We start from the raw sequence: 6,197 nt of genomic DNA, 5'->3' as shown, positions 1-6,197 counted from the left end.
ACAAGGAAACCAAGGCACAGAAATCAAGCGATCTGTCTGGCATTGTACAGCGAGTAAATACAGAAGGGAAACTCTAAACCCAAGTCTCGAGTTCGCTGTCTATGAATGGGAGGATGCTCCAAGGTCTGTCGTTGTATGTTGTATATTCAACATGGGACCATTGGGAGGGCGGCGTTTGTGATAAAATGAGGGGGCACAGCCCTGACCCTGGCTGGGGCCACCTTTGTGGGAGGCAATACTCAGAAGAGAAAGTCAGAGGTCAAAGTTCAGTCGGTCAGGTGCCTGAATGCTCAGTTTCTTCTTGTGGGAAGGAAACCCCAAGCCGGGAGGGCTGTCACAACCAAATGCCCTGAGGCAGCCCAAGTGAGAAAAGAACATGGGTGGTTCGTCAGCCAGGGACCTCCAGGGGCCGGGAGGCGTACCATCCTGCCCCTGAGCCCAGGTGTGCAAATAACTCTGTCCAGCCTCTAGCCCGCTAGAGGTTAGGGCCATTTGGGTATAGAGAGAAGAAAAATGACATTTCTGGAAGTGGGGAGCTTTGAGATCCTGCCCCCAGCTCCGCCGCATACAAGAGTTCCCCACGCGGCAGAACAGAGACCTCCAGACACCAGCAGGCTGGAGCCCCGATGGGCTTCCTGGGATGCATTTTCCAATGGCAAGTTCGCTTGCTGCATCCACTATTTAAGAAAAAAGTGACATCTCTCTCCTACCCTCAGCCCCACCTCTCCCTCACCCACCCGTTTGGCCCCCAGAGGGAACCACTGTGAAAAGTGTGGCTTCTGTCCTTCCTTATTTATCTACGCATTGACAAACTTACGTTTCTTTAAAAGAAAAGACATAGATGCTGCTTCATGTATTTTTCTGCAGTTTCCTCTTTTCACCTCCAAAAAATACTCCCCTGGCCATCTTTCTCAGTCAGCACACAGATGTCCACTGTCCCTTTTCTGGCACTGGCGTGTCCTCCTACGGGAGGAACACAGACCTCGCGTGTCTGGGTGACCGGGTGACTTGTCCTGTGCTGAGTGGATGGGGTCACAAGGCCTCCTTTCCAACATGGACAAATGGATCGTCCCTTCCCACACAGTCGTCCCCTCTGAGCAACCGACCAGAGTGGGGCTGGGGTGAAGAAGTCGTGTCTCAGAGTAACTGGTCATGCCTGGATCCCAGTCTCTTCGATTTTTTAAAAAAATTTGTATCTATTTATTTATCTGAGAGAGAGAGAGAGAGAGAGAGAGAATGGGGGGGAACAACGGGAGAGGAACAAGCAGACTCAGCTGAGCATGAAGCCCCACACAGGGCTTGATCCCACAACCCTGATGGGGTCTGGGAAGTGATGAGTTTGTGAGGAGGTGAGTCAGAGAGGTGATGCAGAAGTGATGGGGTCTGAGCCATTTCCCATGACCCAATGGCCAGTTCTGCACAGTCGGAACTGCTCCCCAGACCAGTTGGGCTGGTCAGAGAAGAGTCTGACCCTCTGCCCCACAGGATATGGTTGCCGTCCACCTCATCAGCCAAGCCCTTTCTTGCACACATCCGACACGCACCTCTCCGGGGACTCCGCCTCTATCATCCAGGGGAGGAAGCAGGGGATCCCTGCTCTTTCTTCTAAGATCTTGGCTGCTCTGAGTCATAGACCGGTACCCAAGGTAGTTCAGAGCAGGAAAAACAGGTCTGTTTGATGTGATAGGAATCAGTTTACCCAAAGGACACACTTTGTGTCATGGCTGGCCAGTTTAGGAAACCCAATGGAACAACACTGGAAACTAGAACAGGTTGGGAATAAACAAAAAAGATCAGTGGAACCTGAGGGTTCGTCAGCTTTCCAGAAGCCTTCCTGCAGACTTAATTTTCCCTCTCCCTTTCCTTCTCTGCCCTCCCGCCTCCCTTCTTCCCTGTCTACCAAACACTCACAGCCCCTCCTCTGCCCCAGGCACTGTGCTAAGCACTGGGCACCCAGAGATAAATTAGCAAGTCCCTACTCTTCTCCATAAGACTATTCCATTCTTCTTCTGCACCAAGTTTCATATTCTATTTGGGTGAGGTTTTACAGTTTTATTGTGTTTTCTGATCTCATGCTATTCCAGATCTGCAGGGTCCCTGGGTCAATTTTGAGATCTCCCGACTGGTCCCTGGACCCCTGTTTCTTTTGGCTTTGTTTCGAGCGGCGGGTACTGACCAAGGATTCCCAAGATCAAAGAAATATGGGCACCTGCTGGATTCCCCCCTCTTCCTCCAGAGGAAAACTCCCACTGGCCTTGGCAGAGGCCTTGATGGCTTACAGTATGTTGACCTCATTTCCACCACCGAGGCTCCCACACTGCCTCCCTTTCCAGCCTAGTTACCTGTGCCCAGACACTGGAGCGTTTTGGTGGGAACACGCATTTGAAGCTGAATGAATCAGTAAGTGACTATGTGGATGTAAGAGCTCCAGGAGCTAACAAGTCAGCTTCTTCAGAGCCAACCTCTTCTATTTTCCAATGTTGTTCCATTGGGTTTCTTCTTCTAGGAGATAATATGCAGAGATGAAAAGAGTTGCCTCGATTTGGAAGAATCAAGGGGCCCTAGTACAGGGATGCCTGGGTGTCTCAGTCCATTGAACTTCTGACTCTTGATTTCAGTTTGGCTCAGGTCACGATCTCAAGAGTTGTGAGGTCGAGCCCTGCATCAGTCTGGATGCTCAGTGCAGAGCCTGCTTGAGTTTCTCTCTCTCCTCTCTCTAACCCTCGCTCCGCAACTTTCTCTTTCTCTCTAAATAAATAAATAATTAAAATCTTTAAAAAGGGAGCGCACTCATACAATGTTCTCTTTCTATGTTTTCTATGTGTAAGTGTGTTTTATTTTTTCCAACAGAAAACGAAAATGCTAAGGAGAGATAGCAAGTCAGGGCCCACCAACCTGGCCATTAGGAGCTTAAAGGTTTCCTTCTTTCTCTCAATGGCTGGAGGGCAAGTGGCATCTCTAGAAGGTAGGTTCCTGGTCATCCGTGTGGGGGTGAGGTCCCACCGGGAGGCCTGCGGGGGAAGCCCCAGGTTACAGTGAGTTTGAGAGCGAAAGGCCCAGGCAACAAGGTTGCTCCGGGACACACCTGCCAAATTCTAATATTTACTCAACAACTGCTTCCGAGTCTAAGAAACACATTGTGTGGCAAAGGCTATCTGAAGGGTGTTATAAGCGGAAACTTGAAGGAAAGAGCTAGGCTGGGAGCAGGCCAGTCCCAAACCTGCTGAGACGACATTCCGAGGAGCCACTGGCCCAGCCCTGCTCTGTGCATCTGACATTTGCGATGTTTCAGGCAACTTGGGCCAAATTCCTGGTGCAGCTCTGGGTGGGGGCTGGGCTCTCATGTAAAGGGGCGGAGGGCAGCCCCACTAAGAGGGAGAAACAGTGAGCCTGATGACTCTCTAGGCTGAACAGGGGGAAAGGACAGCCCGATGTATGCTTTCTGCCCTTTGAATTTTACCTCTTTTCTCCTAAGCCCAGCTCGCCTTTGGCCTCTCCGGCTCTGCCCCAAGAGCCACCCTGAGCCCCTACAGGGATCAAAGGACTCCTCCAGCCTCACAAGACTCATCCATGCTGCTCCCTTGGCCTGCCCCTCTTCTTCCTCTTGTCTGCCAGGGCCCTCCTCTCACTCTCCTGTCCACAACCATCCTGCCTTCTTCCAGAACTTGCTACCTGTGCTGACTTCCTTCTGTCCTGGATTCCTCTAGCTGTTGACACTCTCCCTCTTGATCCTACCTGAGTGCCTCGGACCCGTGTTCTGGATGCCCTCATTTATAGCTGCATCCCTCTCTGGGTGCCAAACCGTGCCTGCCTATTCCAGGAGAGGGCTAGGGGCAGGGCACATGTCATTCCTCCTTGAGAAAGCAGGGCTCTTCCCCTCTCCCTGGGCAGCCACTGCTCACTTCCTCCTTCACAAGCTCCCCGGACCTGGAGGCCAAGCCAGGCTGCATTGGTCCCTGCTCCTGGGGGCTCCCTGCACTCTCCTTCCAGCACAAACTTCCTTACACATGTATTGGGCCGTGTCTGACTGACCTGTCTCCTGTGCCACCGAAGCTTCAAAAAGGCAGGACCATGGCCAGCCTGCTCCCATGATGTCCCTGCTGCCCAGCTCTTACTGAAGTACTGATGGGACAATTGAGCACAGGGGCCTTTATTCACTTTACTGCTACACCATCAGTGCACCCAAGAGGCACTCAGAAATGGGAGACTGCACCCGAGGAACCGGACTGAACACTGTGCCTCTGCCGTCAGCCTGCAGAGATAGGGAAAGTGCCCAGCGCCGGCCCAGTCCCTGTGTCTGTTGACTTTGAATGTTATGAAGTCCCTTTGGTTGGAACTCACTCGGGAGCAGGGACTCTGGCTTCCCTCTTTAAAGACCCTCCACCCTCCATCCCTGCGTCCATGACACCGAGACAGTGCCAGCCCCTACTTTGTGCTCAGAATCTGAGAGCCTGCTGATGGCTTTCTCAGGGTGGAGGGTGGCCAAGTCTCCCCGATACTAGGAAACAGGAATCTAGAAAAAGCTGGGAACAACGGGAAAGAACACATGCCGTGGTTCGTGGTCGCTGGAGGGAATAGGGCACAGGTGCCCATCACCGATCAAAGGACAGCTCTCTGATGGGCGACCACTGCCTCTTGTTTTTAAATGTGTGGACTTTATGCATCAGGCACAGAGGCAGTGCGGAGAGTCTGCCTTCTAGAATCAGGAGGCCTGGTTGCCTTCTATGTGGTCTGGGCACATTTCCTCTTTACTCCGAGTCTGTGCAGTGGGTGATGTAGTTAAATGGAGGTCATATGGGCCAAGTGCTTATAGCCGAGGTAGGCACTTAGTAGGCCATCAGTGATGCTAATTTGGCTCTGCCCTCCAGGGACCAAGGCAGCTGTGACTGCCATTAACCCATGCACCTAGCAGGTGCCCTCAGTGCTTCCTGCTGTGCATAGAAATCTGGGGCTCTGGAATGACTATAACGGAGCGTCTGGGTGGCTCAGTCATTAAGCAATTGCTTTCGGCTCAGGTCATGATCCCAGGGTCCTGGGATCAAGCCCCACATTGGGCTTCCCTGCTCAGTGGGAAGCCTCCTTCCTCTCCCACTGCCCCTCTGGCTGTCTCTTTGGCTGTCTCTCTCTCTCTGTGTGTCAAACAAATAAAATCTTTAAAAACAAATATAAAATAAATAAAATAAAGTCTCTTGAGATAAGTGCTGGCCCAGGGTAGCTCTCTGAACTTGGGCCTTCATCCAGCTTCCAACCTTGTGTACCCACTCTAGGGAGGAAAAGTCCAGAACCCTATCAGGCAGGCAGAGATCCCTGAGGGAATAGGTGCCCACTGCCACACTCAGGAGGACCACCAATGTGGGTAGCTGCATGGATGTGGCATTTGGCTGACAACTGTCCACCTTTAGCATTGTTTTAATCACATGCTTGCAGGTTTGGAGACACAGCATCGTTCAGGTTCAAGGCTGAGTTCCACCACTCACCAGCTGTGTGGAACTTAACCGGAGCAGCTACTTAACCTCTCTGGGCCTTCATACCCCATAAATAAAATGGCAGTCATTCTACAGACCTCAGAAGCAAATCACGTTCTTTACTGGCAACTTCTGTCCTGTGAATCCTTCCCTGAAAACATCCTTCTCCTCCCTCCCGATTCCTTCCCTTAAGTATAAAAATTGGAAGTAACCTCTCGTGCTCTCAGGATGGCATAGCAATTGTCATTGTCCACTTTGTAGAAACCACCCTAGACCACTTTATTATTTTGACAGAAGCCTCAGATCTACCCAGAATGACCCCCACATTCATACTCACTATGGTGCTAGGAAGACCAAGGACATTGCAAGGAGTTATTATTGGCTAAGGTTTTTTCAAATCCTGCTGGAAACCAAAGTATGGTCCTGGGCTTCTTATTAATAATGAACCAACTAAAGTATCACTAGTAGCTCAGAGAACCTTCTAGAAGCTCTGCTGTGAAATCAAGACAGACCCATCTCTACTTACTGATACCCTTTACACCCATAGTCATTTAATTTCTTCCTTGGGCAGTCAGCACAGGCAAGGCTGCGTCCATCCTGGCATTGGATAAACATTCTTTGGGCATTTACCATAGGGAGGGTCTTAGCTAGGCACCTAAAGGCATGATATGCAGGAAAGAAGACAGGTACATGAGGGATGAACGTGGTGGATGTCCTACAGAAGGTAGAGTA

This window comes from Mustela nivalis (genome assembly GCF_964662115.1).
Source record: "Mustela nivalis genome assembly, chromosome: 8".
NCBI lineage: Eukaryota > Metazoa > Chordata > Mammalia > Carnivora > Mustelidae > Mustela > Mustela nivalis.
Note: the sequence above shows the minus strand (reverse complement) of the source record.